The sequence below is a fragment of the Chanos chanos genome, chromosome 16 (genome assembly GCF_902362185.1).
Source record: "Chanos chanos chromosome 16, fChaCha1.1, whole genome shotgun sequence".
Classification (NCBI taxonomy): Eukaryota; Metazoa; Chordata; class Actinopteri; order Gonorynchiformes; family Chanidae; genus Chanos; species Chanos chanos.
In genome coordinates, this window is record NC_044510.1 from 2,526,639 (window position 1) to 2,545,178 (window position 18,540).

Consider the following 18,540-nt stretch of genomic DNA (forward strand, 5'->3'; position numbering starts at 1 on the left):
TAAAGTGAGCTAAGCAACTAGCAAGATCTGAGATTTAACAGAATAGATGGATGAAAAGTGCAGCAGTAACATGATCTTGCCAAATAGTGAGCCCACATTAATATATGAAAACTGTGTTACAACTTGCTTATAACTGTTCATCAATGATTTATATAGTGTTTACAACCTACTTAATAACCCAATCGGAAGCCATTTGTGAATCCTTTATAAGGGTAGTCTTATTGTAAAGGGGTACCTATGTAAATATGTATTTATAGTGTATACAGGCAGTTCCTGGGTTACCAATGGACTGCCATAAATTCTGTTATATTAAAAATGTAAATGAAATACAATGGTTTGTAATAATGAATGTACACACTACTTTGTGACGCTCATGAAAACATTGCGTGGCTTCAAGCAAGAGCATCTGAACTTGTCTGTGGAGTGAGGTGATCTGAATTTTCTCGTAGGACTGTGAAGAATAGAGGGCATGTTTGGTTCTTTGTTCCTCTTGTGCCCAAACCTCTGCACAGGCTTGTCTTACTCACTTGAAGGACAGACCACGAAATGGATGCTGTAGCAGCCTGATATGTGTTGTTTCTCAGTTGGTGCTTCAACCCATTCCAGCAATACTATCCTGCTTCAAGTCACCTAAAGGTTGATTAGCAGAGAATGGTTTCGATCCATTGACCTCTGGGTTATGGGCCCAGCACGCTTCCGCTGCGCCACTCTGCTCACCAACACCCCAGATGGGACTCGAACCCACAATCCCTGGCTTAGGAGGCCAGTTCCTTATCCACTAGGCCACTGGGGCTGATTGTCCTCTCCCATTTGCTCTTATTATTAATGTCAGCCATTGTTGCCAATTAGACTAGATCAGGTGTCAACTAAACGTGGACACGTTTGATGGTTCCAGAAAGATCTGGTCATCGTGGTCAGCATGCAGTGTCTGAAAAGAGTACACCTATAGTATGTACTGTATTAGGACTGGGATGCCAGTCTCCTAGTGTAAGGTGATCCATTTAGCATTCAAGAAGAAGCAGGGTCAAAACCCAGATTCTCCACAGGTGGAATAGCACAACAAGACATGGCAGGAAAGTCGGAAAAGGTCCCACCAAGATTTGAACTTGGGTTGCTGGATTTAGAGTTCAGAGTACTAACTGTTACACCACGGAACCACCTAAGCACACATATTGGTCATTGTGGAATAAAGGTATAAAGATAAATGTGGAAAACAAATTGTTTCATTTTAGGATATACATACATATGCCAAAAATATTTGGGGAAAAACACAGTGTAGTTTTGATTATTTAATCAGACATTTCATGTCTAACATTCAAAAGCACAAAATTATCAATTCCAAAATCATAGTTTGTTTGGTTTTTAGTAACATGTTTTTTTTGTATATTGTAAGAAATGATAAATTCACTGGCATCACACATTAACATCATCATAACAGAAAATTCACTGTGAAGTTTTCTTTGTGAACTCATGCTAATTGCAAGATTAAATATGCAAGAATTTTATTTGTAATATCATACAGTTTGGAATTCTTATTCATGCTGGTTTTCCCTGCCTGTCGTCAACACAATGTGCAATACATGATGTATAACTTAATCAACAGTAGCATCAGTATATAATAAGAATATTCAACACAATATAGTGTACAGTACAGACAATATTCAATGTACCATCCAATACATGGCCATATTTGAATTGTATTCTGCCTGTTTTGGAGGTTACTTCTGATAATTGCATCTGCTAAATGAATAAACGTAAATGCAAGTATACGATCACCATCCACTTTATTAGATACACCTTCCTTGGGCATACACTCACTTTATGAGGTTTGTCCACCATATGGGTAAACTATAAAGGTGTCTACTATAGTTTGTAGCCCGTCTCTACCTCTATCCTGTTCATCAACAGTCAGATTCTGACCAAAGGGCCACTGTTGACTGGATGCAGTGTGTTATAACAGACTGTTTGTAAAACTGCCCCTCTGTCCCAGTGTGTGCTGTGTAGCAGTGTTCTGTTCCTTGTACACAGACAGACCTCTATCATCTCTCTGACCTCTAAAGTAACATAGCATTTGGTAATATCTTGTCCTCGATGGTACACTTAAATAATCTATTTTCATTTTGAGCATTCCTGTCAAGACATAAACATTCTCAACCCCCTAATTGTGATGTGTAATTGTATTAAACACACACACACACACACACACAAAACACATGCATTCATGCCCACCATGATATCCATTTTCCTTTATGGCAGTGAAATTAATGTTTGGCATCGGCAGTAGACATTCATTTTTGTCCCCAAATTCAGTCAGTAGTTAACTTCAATTACATGCAGTTGGCCAGTAGAGGGCATTAGAGGCCATGAGAGATGAAGTATTGAGAGCATGCTTTGAACTCAGATTGAGGGATACATAGATTCTGTCCATAATAATCAAGGGTGGATAAAGTAAAAGTAGAAGTACTCTTGCTAAAAAAAATGTGTTCTAAGTAGAGTTAAAGTATCCTTCCTGAAAAATACTGAAGTAATAGTAAAACAGTCACTCATTTGCAATTTACAAAAACAGTTGTCACTTTAACTCTACTTAGAGTCCTTTTTTTTTTTTGCAAGAGTATTTCTACTCACTCACTCACTCACTCACTCATTATCTAAGTAGGGTCATGGGGGGTGTTGGAGCCTATCCCAGCATTCATTTGGCAGAAGGCAGGGAAACACCCTGGACAGGTCGCCAGTCCATCGCAGAAGAGTACTTCTACTTTTACTTTATCCATCCCTGTTAACAATACATGTTTGTTTGTATTTGTGACAAATCTCCCCACCAGAGGCCCGAGGTAGGGGGAGTGGGGGAGTCTATCAAATAGTGCACCTCTAACTTTGTACATTACTAATGCAATTAGTAAAATCAGTCACACTACGAAATGCTATCAAATAAACCACAGTTCATCTGCCTCTCTTTAGCTGATCCATATAAACTCTGGACAAGAATAAGCAGAAACATGTTCTCGCTCATAAGCGAGGGAGCTCATAGAAAGCCCAGTCCACATTATTTTAGGATTAATGTTTGACTCCTGGTAAAATGTCACTCCGTACATCCAGCCAGTCTTATGTGAAGATCGCAAGGTACATAACGTGATAATGTTTAAGAGGACAGGGAAAGCGTACACTGGCTGTGCAATGTATTTTGTTGATTTGGGAAGTCAGAATGACCAACATAGATGACTTGATTGTAAACAGAGATGGCAAAGGTAAAAGCAGAAATACTCTTGCTGAAAAAAAGTACTCTAAGTAGAGTTGAACTGACAACCATTTTTGTAAAGTGTAAGTGACTATTTTATTATTAGTATTTTTCAGGAGGGATATTTTAACTCTACCTAGAGTAATTTTCTTTTAGCCAAAGTGCTTCTACTTTTACTTTTGGTATCTCTGATTGTGAAGCACAGTTTCCTTGTAATTCCATCTAACACAGGCTTCCCTGGATGCTGAAAATACGCTCCTGTCCTGCTGGTGCTTTGAGGGCTCCAGCTCTCCAGCTCCGGCATCTGTGTGTTGATGGCGGGAGGCTGAAGGGGGGGGTTCACCCAGGGTGCCATAGAAGCTAGAACCGCCACTGATCACACACCTTCAATATATTTGCCAGCTTAATTAGCCCAGTCTGCAGGGAAAGTGTATGTATCACAAGTTTCTAGTTCTAAATAGCATCATGTCTGTCTCATTTTGTAGTGTTTGACTGGTGAAAACTGTACTGGAACACTCTGAGCATTCTGACGCAAAAAGTCATATTTGATTTATCCACAGTAGCAAGAAGAAGCAAACGGCAAAATTTGGATGGGGATTCAGATCAATGGTCCCTTAATCTTCCTCTACAAAACTGGCAAATCTTTATCATTTATAATATCATTAGCTACACACATCAAGTTTTCTTTGCATATGATATTTGTAAAATGAAATCACAACACATGTTAGTAGAATCAAATCTGATCCAAACTCATAGCCATAGCATGATCTTCTGTAAGGCCCTGCCATTGTTTAGGACACTGATGTAGAGCAGTGCTACTAACACATCCCCACTGGGATTTTCATTGTTCAATGTGTAGAAGGAGGACAGAATCCTGAATCCCTGTATCTGAATCCATCATCCATGGGCATCATCCTCAAAGGTAAGGTTGTGATAGACAGACTTCAGGACCTCACACAAGCTATGTGCCTTCTGTTTGGTCTGACAAATGCATCACACATCAACTACCCAAAGTGGACACATCACACTTTTGAATTCATTTAGCAGATACTCAGTTTAAGAATTACCTAAAACCAAAATGACAAACCCTTGTTACACTAGCTTCTGAAGAAGAAATTATAGGTGAAATATGAAAATGCACACCTGTTCAGGATAATGTATTTTTTATAGTACAGCTGGGTCTGGTTTTGGAATTCTATGTTTGTTTGCTTGCTTGTTTGTACCATCGCGGGTAATTAAGTAGTACTAATGATTCCTAATATTTGCCCATTTGACACATGCTATAGCTTATTTTATTTTAAGATTTATTTTGGATTTATATCATGTTTTTGTTAAAACTTTCACATGAATAAAGACTTGATTTGCATCACTGGACTGTCCTTGTTATGTATGATCTTTGCATTTACAGAGTAATGTTATAAGTCAGTAGATTGAAACTGGTTCCTGTGAAATATTTGGCATGAAAAACAGTGAATTATATTTGATAAGAACTTGACATAGCTTAATCAGTGCTATAAGCATAAACTAGCAGGTTTAAGCAAGTGTGTATTACTTACTTTACCTAGAAAACAAAACAAAACAAAAACCAGAACAAATAAGAAACCCAGACAACAACAACAACAACAACAAAACAATTTTACAGCAAAAGAACACTTTTGAGTGAGAAAGTGGTGAAGTAGGACATTAACATACATGCTTTATACATTCACCTATTTTGTAATTGAAAATGAGAAAATTTGCAAATGAGACGGTATATAATTAAATATGTGCTAATTTGTCATGAGAAAGAAATGTCATTGTAATGTACTTGTATTGGCTTACACACACCTTAACCCGATTCTAAAGAGTGTCTGTGCATTGTCTTTTGTATGATTTACCTCAAGAAGACGTTCATTATTTAGTTCTGCCCTTTGTGCAACTTTCATTTGGCGGAGAAATAAACATCCCAAAACGCACATGGCCCGCGAGAAAGAAAGGTTTTCCTTCTAGTCCCACTGTGCATTTTATTTCTTTTCCGGCAATTGAGTGCAGGGAACAAGGCACTAGCAAACATTAAGAACGTGATTAGATTTAAGCGAATTATGCCGTCGAAATAGAATGCACTGAACGTTCCACAGAATGCTGCAAAAGTCAAAAAATGACAAAGAATCTCAGTCGTGAACCGACCCCAGAGCGATCAGACAGCTGTGATACTTCTCTTCATACATCGAGCAACTCTGAAACCACCGTTGAAACTTTATTACCGATAACGAATTATTTGACCGATTAGTAACATTTTTCAAAAATATCAATTTGATATATCAAAAATACTACTTGATTCAACGGATCTTCGCCGAAGGACCTACGTTAGCTCACCAAACTATCTGCAGGGGAAACAACTAACGTCTTGCTGTATTAGCGGCTACATCCTCATTTATTTCATAATCATATTTGGTGTTTAGACAACATCTAAAAGACGACATATTTGTAATTTTAATTAATTTTTAACTTTTGATATTTGTGTACTGTTTATTTGGTAAACATCACAAATGCAGGTTCACTTTGCCGGTTTAACAAACCGCTTTGGCCAGCTGAAACTACGGCCGGTGATTTATACCGCCAGTTTAGCTGCCGCTGCGGTGGGAGCTTTTTATTGTTTTCTAGGTTGCGGGATGACGATGGACGGAGTGAACGGGAAAAGCAAACGGCGGGAGACCAAACGCCAGACCACTGACGAAGGTATCTAAACTGTTTTAGAGGATTTAAATAGCGTCATTAGATAAAATATGTAAATGTATTAGATAGGCTATTTAAGATTAGCTAAAAGTGCTCTTCATTTGACAAAGGTGGTTTAGTTGATGCGCTGTCATGGTAACGTTGTATGTTTCGCTCCATCTTGGTCTTCCATTGCTGTGGCAACCGTTACCAAGTTTTTCGACGTGCGCCGTGAGCCCCCCCTCCCCATGGAGCAATCATCTGACAATGACAATTAGCATTAATGACAGGTCTTTTCTCTTGTATCAGTAACCAGAGAGGTGTGGGGCCTAGCCATCGCTGTGGAGTGTGTTGCCGATCTGACAGACGACTCCGTGAGACATCGGACTTTTGGAAAGGATGCAGAGCTGTGTGATGTCACCAAAGCAGAGGTAGAGATCTTTTTCCCCTTTAAGACATCTGGGTTATTGGGGCTAATGATTAAGAAATAGACTTGGGGAGAGTCAGAATAAAATGCTCTGATTTGGCTTTTTTGTGGTCATTTCTCTTCTGTAGGAGCTGAATTCTCAGAAGGGGCAACTGTTGCCTTTGTCTACAGCCCCCGATACTGTGGACCCTTGGTCGCCGTCAAAGTAAGACAGTGTATATTTTTCATACTGTACATTTTCTTAACAGAGCACTCCGGTCCATGAACTTCCTTAGGGTCTTCTGATTGGTCTGTTTTATCTTCAGTATTGCTTTCATCACTAAATGTATATGTACATAAAGAATATCTCGGAAGAATGCAAGTGAAAGTGAGATCTTGAAGTATATATAGAGTGTGAATACAGTTATCTATGAATATATTGTGGTATGTGGAGTCTTAAGGTTCCAAAACATCTGACTAATCTTTTGTGATCATATTTCCTGTGTAGGAGAAGAATCCTAATAATGTTCAGAAATTTCCCTATGACATTGTGCACTGTGATCCGTTGGTCATTGTTATGGTGAGAAATAATTTCTCTCTTATTTGTATATACTGTACTTTCATGTATTTCTATTTTTCTTGATGATAAAGTGAGGAAGACCTCTGATTTGCCCTTTTGTTCCATAGGTGCAGGAGGCATTGAAGGAACACCTCTTTCCTTCTGTTTACAGACCATTAGACTGTGGACTCTGGATGCCAGTTACAGTAAGATTTCAGTCTCTTTCCCTGCAACAAAGGACAAGTAGAGCAGACAGAACTGTTGATTTTTAGTCTTTTGATTTTTTCTGTGGTCTGTAATATTACAATTTCTGGGTCATTCTAATGGTAAGACTGTTCTGATGGGTGTCATCTCAACCGGACGGAGGTAGAACTCTCTCTCAGTTACAAAGTGTATCTACCAGTTACAACTCAGACTACTACTGCATCAACCCATTGTTTACAGAGAAGATGTGAACTACTCTCTGTGTTTTACTACATTAAATTTAATGAAGTTCTTTCCCACATTGCAGATTTTCAGATGTATCCTCAGCACTGGAGAGAGAGCATGGTCATCACAGAAGAATCAGGCTCCACATTTTGAACATGTTAGAGGAGTAAGTTTGGTGGAATTTCTTGTACTCTTAGTGAAGTTATTGTACACAGTTACACTGGTAAATTTGCTGTTTGTGGAGGTAAAGGCATTTGTCTTAGTATTAATCTGTCTGTTTTCATTGTTTATTTGTGTTTCCGTGACAGTACCCCACTGAAGTTGAAAGCACAGACCTTGCACGGTGTTTTCGAGATGTCACGATTCATTCGGTTAACGATTCAGTGGTACGCTTCCAAAACTGTTAATTACGGATTTGATTTTCTTTCATAAACACATATTCATGAGTGGTTTTAATTACTATTCGTACATTTTCTGGTGCTTGTACAGGTTTGTGAGGTGAAATACCAGCACCTGGACCTGGTCAGAGGAGCTATGAGCCAGCGCTGGTGGGTCTCAACGCGGGAGTATTTTACCCTGAATGCAGAGGTAGTGAATTCACACATATGAAAGTGTCACAGGGTCTTGATCTCTGGCCTCTGTGTCTCTGAACTGTAAGAAATATGTTTGTTGTCCTTCTTCAATGGTTGTTTTCAATGCTCATTCTCCAGGATCTTCCGGAGTGCTTTGCAATAGTGCAGGATGTCACTTGCATGAAGGTAAATTCCGAGGCTCATTTGTGTTGGTCTATTATCTTCTGAAGTCAGTCTTTTTCAGTCTCTTTGTTTGTCATGAACATCGAGTGTCTGCATTTTGTGTTGTAGCACTTTCAAGGGCAAATTCTGAGGGTGACATCCTACCGCCGGGAGGCCAAGTCAGTCACCAAAAGATTTTTGGGATTCAAAGTAAGTCTGTCCAGCTGTCAGATGCAAAAGTCAATTTTTCTGTGATAAACTAACATGCAAACTGGTGTTTTAATCATGTCTGTTTGGTGTGTATCACAGCAGAAGAGGTGACGAGGTCACACAACATTGTTGTCATTGGACGGGACGGAGTGGTAGCGTCTGAGGAGCATGAGGAAACCCACTCCATCAGAATTCCCACTGAACCAAGGCCTCCTCCAGGGTTTCCTCCAGGACCACCCCCAGGATTTGCCCCTGGACCACCCCCTGGATTTGGCCCCAGTCCACCTCCTGGATTTGCCTCTGGACCACCCCCAGGCTTTGCCTGTAGGCCACCCTCTGGATTTGCACCTGGACCACCCCCAGGATTTGCACCTGGTCCACCTCCAGGATTTGCACCTGGTCCACCCCCAGGATTTGCCCCTGGTCCACCCCCAGGGTTTGTTCCTGGACCACCCCCAGGATTTGCTTCTGGGCCGCCCTCAGGATTTGCACCTGGTCCACCCCCAGGATTTGCACCTGGACCACCCCAGGGTTTGCACCTGGGCCACCCCCTGGATTTGCACCTGACCACCCCAGGATTTACCACTGGACCACCGCCTGGACTTTAATCTTGCACTACCTCTGGATTTAATCCCTCACCACCACCAGGAATTTCCACACATTTAACCCTGGACCACCCAGCGGATCTACCCCTCGACCACCATCAGGATTTGCACCAAATTCAGCCCCTGGATATGCCCCTGGACCACAAGCTGGATTTGCTCCTGGACCACCCCCATGGTTTTCCACAAATCAACCCTGGGGTTCTCTCACAGACTATCCTTGGGATTTGGCTGTGGACCAACCGCTGGAATTGCCCCAACTCAGCCCCCAGCATTTGCCCTAGGTTCCCCCACAGGTCCATCCCTAGGCCCTGATTCAAGAGATTTGACAGGTGCTGCTGGCCCTCAGGTAAAAAAGTTTCTCTTTCCATCGGTCGGAACTAACGTGTCGGCTTTCAGTTCAATTTTTGCTAATATGGACAGGGACAAGTCGTTAGATTCTTACAATGTTCTGAGTGTTTCGTCTCATTTGTAACCAAATGGTGTTTTTTCTCAGCAGATCTTTGCACATGTACCAGTTGAGGCCATAGAGGTGCCTTCCATATGGTGAGTTTTCCCTTGTCCTTTGCAGTTGTTGTTAAACGTAATGTGTGAAATGGCATTTTTTTAAAAACCAACCTCTCAGCCTTCAGTCTATATATATGGTACACATCACCTTTGTGATACATCAAGTGACAAGTGGATTTAATCAAAGGGAAAGTTTTAAACTGTTTTGTTGGTTGGTTGATTACAGTCTGTATTTCCAAAGCCTTGAGTCCAGGATTTGAGACTCTCTGGCCTTCATGAAGCTTTTACTGTAAGTGTGAGGAGCCTTCTCTCCAAGAGAGTTAACATTGGAATATTTCTCTTATGTACAATACACCAGGATTTTGCTCTGTCTTATGATCTCTCCATCTTTCTCTTTAATCCTCAGATGCTAATGATGGATCAGCAGAAGCAGAACTTTGCCAATTTGACTGTAAGTGGTTCTGAGCAGACTAGTCTCTTTATTCAGGAGTAGGAGTATTCAAGCTTCTTCCTTTTCAAACCCAGGCCTGAGGACCCACTGAATAACACATGTCCAATGTAGCCCCAGGTGAATGTTCCGCCTTTACATCATTTAGAGTGTGCTGATTGGTAGACAAGTTGTATCAGGTGTATTAGTGATGGGTTATCAGGTGTTAATGATGGGTTAATGAATTTTTGTCCAGTGGATCTTCACAAATGGATCTGAAAAATGCTGTTTTTTTAAGACAATAACCAGTGTTTTTAGAACTGAATTTGCATATTTATCAGTATTGTAACTCACGTTTGTCCCCTCAGGACCGACGGACACTTCAGCAGATTTCTGACCGGCATGTGCTCCACAGCCAATCACAGAGCGATACAAGCTGATCTGGCAGAAGGCGGGGTGTCTAAATGAACATTTTCTACGATTCATAGACGCCCCTCCCTCGTTACCAGCTCTCTTCAGTCCTTCATTCTGCATTCTTTTTCTTCCCTCTGTCCACATCATCATACATTCATCCTTTAATTTCCCCTTTTATTCTGAAATAATAAATGATGGAGCACTATCATCAGTGTGTGTTGGTCAGTTTTCGTACACGACTGTAAGACTTGCGATTCAAGTCCTATCCAAGGATTTGATTTACTCTTCAGGAACTTACTAAAATTTTGATGATGAGGTTTGCATACTTAATCATGTTTCAGTAGACCCAAATAAGTAAATTTTTGATTATGATTTTCTGAATTTGTACATGAAAAGGTGCAGTGAACATTTACACCTTGGGTATCTCTAAGTTCTCACTCACAATATGAGCTTTTTATCACTTTTCCTGAAATGGACAACGAAGCTAGGCTGATAATAGCGATACAGAAGACGACCCAAGATATTCAGTATAAGAAATCACATCACTCTGATTTAGGGCTGTACCCGACTCAGAAGTTTGTTGGTCGAATCGGATTTGGCTGTTCAATACGAAGATTCCACTATTCGTTCCTTTTTTTTCCTTCATATAGACTATCTGGCAATTGGAAAATCCATTGGCATGAGTTTCAGTATTGATTTCGACCACATTAACACAATCAAATGCAACAGAGTCATGGGAACATATTTTTGAGCTTTTAAAATCAATAAAATACCTGCTCTGAAACCTACCTGTTTCACTTGATTTTCCATGTTCGAAGTTGTTGAATGATAAGCGAATTCTGCATACAGAGTTTGCATTTAACTTTGGTAGGGTTGTCCTTTAAAGGTTTTAAATGCTGCCATACTTTAGACTTTTCTGAGACATGGTTATAGCTAGTCTAGTTTACCAACCACTCCACCTCAGGTTTCAGCTTCTCTCATCATTTAAACACCAGCCCATGTTGTTACCAGCCCATGTTGTTTTTTCTTAGCAAGCAAGCACTCCAGCTAGCCCTTCTAGAATATAAAAATATATTTATCATTCCCCGTAGGGGGCTGCCCTACTCTGATTGCAGATTTTTCTAAATTTATTTGATGAAAGTGTGAGTTCCCTATTTCTTGTCCTTTCCCACTTTCACTAAGTAATAAAAGTAAGTAATAAAAATGACGTGTCACGTAGAGAATTTCTGCTGTCTTTACTTTTAGCAAGAGTTCTTCTACTTTTACTTTTGCCACCTGTGATAAAAGAAGAAAACGTATCAACACACTTGTTTCGGACATCGTTTTATTTAAGTATGCAGCATAAAGAAAACTAAAAATAAGGGTTTAGTAAGTCATAAATGCATAAAATATATTATTAATCTATTTTATTATTTACTACCAAAAATATAAGGCACATTAGTAAGAGTAAGCATGTTTCTTTTTGGATTGATTGGTTGAGCCATGCCTTTAAACATTTGCTGATGTATTCAGCAGGAGCCGTTGTTATGTGATTACAGAGAAGACCAAAAAGCAAAAATCTACCTAGTACATTGCATTGTCCAGTTGGGAGGAACTGAAGAAGCAGGCTTCTCTCCATTTACTTATAAATCTAAAGGTGTAGCTGAAAAATCCTAAGCAGAGTAATGTGAAAGGGCTCTCTACATTTTTGGAAGCTCTGTCATGCCTACTTTTTTATAATCAAAGCACTGGTGAGGAGGGGGCTGTTTTCCCTTTTGTTTCATTCCCTTGTTTCAAGAGGTCACAATCAGGGGTGGGGAAAGTACAAGCAGAAGTACTGCTGCTAAAAAAAAATTATTCTTAGTTAAACTGACAACTGTTTTTATAAATTGTAAATGAGTGACTATTTTACTTAAGTATTTTTCAGCAGGGATACTTTAACTCTACTTAGGGTACATTTTCTTTAGTACCAGTACTTGTACCTTTTCCACCTCTGGTCACAACTGGTATTGTGTGCCCAAGGGAATTTTAGGTAAATACATTGTGGGTTTTGGTAACCACCTTGAGAAGCCCATGTCAGCAGGCCAACAGTTACATTGTTGGAGAAATGGAAGAAGGCCTCTAAAATGGGAGATGGCCTCTGTAAGTTGAAAGCCAACGGAAGAGGGCCTTGGCATTCCAAAAAGGGAAAATGCAAGGACAGCAAAACATGAAGGCAACATAAAAAGGGTAAATCTAGGATAGTGATAAGGAAGCATAAGCAATGGTCGGGATGCAGCTGCATCAGCATCCGTTTTGCATGGACTAGCCCAACGCTTGATAGTTAACACCTGCATTAAGCCCAACACTCAATAGTTAACACCTGCATTAAGGGTAAAGTGTCTGAGGTGAAATTGGGGACATGGTTGGGTATCCGAGGTAAAATGAGGACACGGTTGAATATTATTTTTTTATTTAACCAAACAAGGACACTCCGGAAATAATGGTGTATGGAATCATGAATTCTGGGAAAACTTGGGGAAATTTCTGGAAGCGAATGGGTTGGACCATGCAAAACACCGATGATGTAAGGGGTGTTACCATACAACCGTGTTATGCGTTTATTGGTTACATAGGTTTAGCATGCAGATAAAATTTTAGATATAAGGGCATGATTTTCTGTATTATATTCAGTCACTCCCTGGGACCTGACTCAGTTTGTTGTATTTTGTTCACTGCTGAATGCAATAAACTTACACTGCATCGGACTCCTGAAGACTTTGACTGCTTTTTGAAACTTAGACTTTATTTTTAAAAGAAGAAGAACTTAGTATAGGACGTAGAGCACTGAGTGTGGAAAAGGGACTCGGTCACATCTGTCTTCCCACAACATTCAAATGTGACTTGTTTTTGGTTTTATCATTGTGGCTTGCATTGAACATGTTCTGTGTATTTATCAGCTTAATTCCACCAGTACATAAAGGTAGCATTTTATCAAGACTACCCTTATAAAGAGTTTGTGAATGGTTTACAATTAATTTATTAATTGGGTTATGGATACTTTATAAATCATGAATATGCTGTTATAAAGCTTTGATAAAAAGCCCAGCTGTCATCTGTTGCTTTGCCTAATAGTGATCCCGCATTTTATCTGTACTGTTAAGCCTCTGATCTCATTGGTTACTTAGCTAACTTTGTCTTCTCCATCAGCCAGCATGTATACCTGTCAGCCCCATCAGGATATTTGTTAATAAGTTTAACCACCATTAGCATATCTTAATAGTCAAAAGGTTCATTTGCCATATCACGTTATTGCATATCAAATTACAGATTCATAGGCAATATTGCCAGGGCTTTGGCAATATTGTTTACCTTGATATTTTCAGCATGCTATCAGCAGCTGTCCTCATTATTATCATGGCTTTTGATATGACATATTATGTATGGGGGGGCGGGGGGGGGGCAGATGGGTGGAGCTACCCAGCATGCCTTGGGGCAATGTATTGTTGTTTAACCCCAGTTCGCTATTGTTCAGTTTATGTTTCCCATAGAAGTGTATGTGTATTGTTCGTCATGTAGTCTTTGTGTTGTGTTGTGTTGTGTTGTTAACTCTTCTGATAGTTTAGTGTTATCTGTGTACCGTAAATGTAATTGTCTGCTGCGAATGATGTACTTCCCTCCTGTCATATTGGTATTTGGGTGTATGTTTACTTCTTGATTATGTTGTTGTAAAAAGTAGTGTCATCACTTCTAGAAACAACCCAGCAACTCATTAGTTAAATGGTGGTATGTTTTACACTTTACAATAAGGCTCCCTTTTTCCAGTTATAAATGTCAGTAACTAGTAAACCAGTGGTCATAAAAACAAGGATGAAGACTTTTTAATGTGCTTTCTGATAAAGGGGATACGTAAAGTGAGCTATAGCAACTAGCAAGATCTGAGATTTATCAAACTAGATGGATAAAAGTGCAGCAGTAACTTGATCTTGCCAAATAGTGAGCCCACATCAATATATGAAAACTGTTACAACTTGCTTATAACCGTTTATAAGCGTAATGATTTATAAAGTGTTTACAACCTACTTAATAACCCAATCGGAAGCCATTTATGAATCCTTTATAAGGTAGTCTTTATTGTAAAGTGGTACCTATGTAAATATGTATTTATAGTGTATACAGGCAGTTCCTGGGTTACGACCATCTGGCTTGCAGAGACAACTGGTACTTACCAATGGACTGCCATAAAGTCTGTTATATTTAAAATGTAAATGAAATACAATGGTTTGTAATAACGAATGCACACACTGCCTTTGTGACACTCATGAAAACATTGCGTGGCTTCAGGCAAGAGCATCTGAACTTGTCTGTGGAATGAGGTGATCTGAATTTTCTCGTGGGACTGCGAAGAATAGAGGAATGTTTTGGTTCTTTGTTCCTCTTCTGCCAGACCACAAGTGGATACTGTTAGCAATCTGATATGTGTTGTTTCTCATTTGGTGCTTCAACCCATTCCAGCAGCACTGACCTGGTCCAACACCACCTAAAGGTTGATTAGCAGAGGATGGTTTCGATCCATCGACCTCTGGGTTATGGGCCCAGCCCGCTTCCAGCTGCCGCCACTCTGCTCACCAACACCCCAGATGGGACTCGAGCCCACAATCCCTGGCTTAGGAGGCCAGTGCCTTATCCATTAGGCCACTGGGGCTGGCTTTACCTTGCCCTTTGCTCTTATTACTAACGTCAGCAATTGTTGCCAATTAGACTAGATCAGGTGGACACGTTTGATGGTTCCAGAAAGATCTGGTCATATCGTGGTCAGCATGCTAGTGTCTGAAAAGAGTACGCCTATAGTATGTATTGTATAGGTACTGGGATGCCAGTCTCCTAGTGTAAGGTGATCCATTTTAGGCATTCAAGAAGAAGCAGGGTCAAAAAAACAGATTTTCCAAGGTTTGAATAGCACAACAAGACGTGGCAGGAAAGTTGGAAAAGGTCCCAGCAAGATTTGAACTTGGCTTGCTGGGTTCAGAGTCCCGTAGTGCTAACCATTACACCATGGAACCAACCAAACAATGCCTATTGGTCATTGTGGATGAAAGGTATACAGATGAATGTGGAAAACAAACTTTTGAGTAACTGACGCTAAATAAGCACCGTATGTACATGTTCTCAAATTCGACTTAAAGACAGACTTAGGGAACGGATGTTGTTATAACCCGGGACCTGCCTGGAGTTTTATGAAGCTTGGTGTATAACGTAACTTGCATTGTTTAATTGGGATAATTTCTTTAAGGAATGACATTTAAAGCACAGACCACGAAATGCATGCTGTAGCAGCCTGACATGTGTTGTTTCTCAGTTGGTGCTTCAACCCATTCCAACAATACTGACCTGGTCCAAACCACCTAAAGGATGCCTAGCAGAGGATGGTTTTCGATCCATCGACCTCTGGGTTATGGGCCCAGCACGCTTCCGCTGCGCCACTCTGCTCACCAACACCCCAGATGGGACTCGAACCCACAATCCCTGGCTTAGGAGGCCAGTGCCGTATCCATTAGGCCACTGGGGCTGGTTTTCCCCTGCCCTTTGCTCTTATTATTAACGTCAGCCATTGTTGCCAATTAGACTAGATCAGGTGTCAACTAAACGTGGACACGTTTGATGGTTCCAGAAAGATCTGGTCATCGTGGTCAGCATGCAGTGTCTGAAAAGAGTACACCTATAGTATGTATTGTATTAGGACTGGGATGCCAGTCTCCTAGTGTAAGGTGATCCATTTAGCATTCAAGAAGAAGCAGGGTCAAAAAACAGATTTTCCACAGGTTGAATAGCACAACAAGACGTGGCAGGAAAGTCGGAAAAGGTCCCACCGAAATTTGAACTTGGATTGCTGGATTTAGAGTTTTAACTGTTACACCACGGAACCACCTAAGCATATATGTTGGTCTTTGTGGAATAAAGGTATAAAGATAAATGTGGAAAACAAATTATTTCATTTTAGGATATATATACATATGCCAAAAATATTTGGGGAAAAACACGGTGTAGTTTTGATTATTTAATCAGACATTTCATGTCTAACATTCAAAAGCACAAAATGATCAATTCCAAAATCATAGTTTGTTTGGTTTTTTTAGTAACATGTTTTTTTGTATATTGTAAGAAATGATAAATTCACTGGCATCACACATTAACATCATCATAACAGAAAATTCACTATGAAGTTTTCTATGTGAACTCACACTAATTGCAAGATTAAATATGCAAGAATTTTATTTGTAATATCATACAGTTTGGAATTCTTATTCATGCTGGTTTTCCCTGCCTGTCGTCAACACAATGTGCAATACACGATGTATAACTTAATCAACAGTAGCATCAGTATATAATAAGAATATTCAACACAATATAGTGTACAGTACAGACAATATTCAATGTACCATCCAATACACGGCCATATTTGATTTGTATTCTGCCTGTTTTGGAGGTTACTTCTGATAATAGCATCTGCTTAAATGAATAAACGTAAATGCAAGTATACGATCACCATCCACTTCATTAGATACACCTTCCTTGGGCGTACACTCACTTTATGAGGTTTGTCTACCATATGGGTAAACTATAAGGTGTCCTACTATAGTTAGTAGCCCGTCTCTACCTCTATCCTGCTCATCAACAGTCAGATTCTGACCAAAGGGCCACTGTTGACTGGATGCAGTGTGTTATAACAGACTGTTTGTAAAACTGCCCCTCTGTCCCAGTGTGTGCTGTGTAGCAGTGTTCTGTTCCTTGTACACAGACAGACCTCTGTCATCTCTCTGACCTCTAAAGTAACATAGCATTTGGTAATATCTTTGTCCTCGATGGTACACTTAAATAATCTATTTTCATTTTGAGCATTCCTGTCAAGACATAAAACATTCTCAACCCCCTAATTGTGATGTGTAATTATATTAAACACACACACACACACACACACACAAAACACATGCATTCATGCCCACCATGATATCCATTTTCCTTTATGGCAGTGAAATTAATGTTTAGCATCGGCTGTAGACATTCATTTTTGTCCCCAAATTCAGTCAGTAGTTAACTTCAATTACATTCAGTTGGCCAGTAGAGGGCATTAGAGGCCATGAGAGATGAAGTATTGAGAGCATGCTTTGAACTCGGACTTGATGGGATACATAGATTCTGTCCATAATAATCAAGGGTGGATAAAGTAAAAGTAGAAGTACTCTTGCTAAAAAAAGTGCTCCAAGTAGAGGTTTAAAGTATCCTTCCTGTAAAATACTGAAGTAAGAGTAAAACAGTCACTCATTTACAATTTACAAAAACAGTTGTCACTTTAACTCTACTTAGAGTACTTTTTTTTTTTGCAAGAGTACTTTCTACTCACTCACTCACTCACTCATTATCTAAGTAGGGTCATGGGGGGTGTTGGAGCCTATCCCAGCATTCATTTGGCAAGAAGGCAGGGAAACACCCTGGACAGGTGGCCAGTCCATCGCAGAAGAGTACTTCTACTTTTACTTTATCCATCCCCTGTTAACAATACATGTTTGTTTGTATTTGTGACAAATCTCCCCACCAGGAGGCCCGAGGTAGAGGGAAGTGGGGGAGTCTATCAAATAGTGCACCTCTAACTTTGTACATTACTAATGCAATTAGTAAAATCAGTCACACTACGAAATGCTATCAAATAAACCACAGTTCATCTGCCTCTCTTTAGCTGATCCATATAAAGCTCTGGACAAGAATAAGCAGAAACATGTTCTCGCTCATAAGCGAGGGAGCTCATAGAAAGCCCAGTCCACATTATTTTAGGATTAATGTTTGACTTCTGGTAAAATGTCACTCCGTACATCCAGCCAGTCTTATGTGAAGATCGCTAAGGTACATAACGTGATAATGTTTAAGAAGACGGGGAAAGCGTACACTGGCTGTGCAATGTATTTTGTTTGATTTGGGAAGTCAGAAGGACCAACATAGATTACTTGATTGTAAACAGAGATGGCAAAAGTAAAAGCAGAAGTACTCTTGCTAAAAAAAAAGTACTCTAAGTAGAGTTGAACTGACAACCATTTTTGTAAAGTGTAAGTGACTATTTTATTATTAGTATTTTTCAGGAGGGATATTTTAACTCTACCTAGAGTAATTTTCTTTTGGCAAAAGTGCTTCTACTTTTACTTTTGGTATCTCTGATTGTAAATCACAGTTTCTTTGTAATTCCATCTAACACAGGCTTCCCTGGATGCTGAAAATACGCTCCTGTCCCGCTGGTGCTTTGAGGGCTCCAGCTCTCCAGCTCCGGCATCTGTGTGTTGATGGCGGGAGGCTGAAGGGGGGGGTTCACCCAGGG

General features: G+C 39.9%; 3 non-coding genes across 3 annotated transcripts; all 3 read right to left on the reverse strand.

Moving 5' to 3' along the window:
- Positions 1-720: 720 nt before the first annotated feature.
- On the reverse strand, positions 721-793 carry trnar-ccu (transfer RNA arginine (anticodon CCU)). The gene has a single exon. It is a non-coding gene; the product is annotated as a tRNA-Arg (tRNA).
- A 14,014-nt stretch (positions 794-14,807) lies between these two features.
- trnar-ccu (transfer RNA arginine (anticodon CCU)) lies at positions 14,808-14,880 on the reverse strand. The gene has a single exon. It is a non-coding gene; the product is annotated as a tRNA-Arg (tRNA).
- A 791-nt stretch (positions 14,881-15,671) lies between these two features.
- Positions 15,672-15,744, reverse strand: trnar-ccu (transfer RNA arginine (anticodon CCU)). Its single transcript has one exon. It is a non-coding gene; the product is annotated as a tRNA-Arg (tRNA).
- Between the last annotated feature and the right edge of the window lie 2,796 nt (positions 15,745-18,540).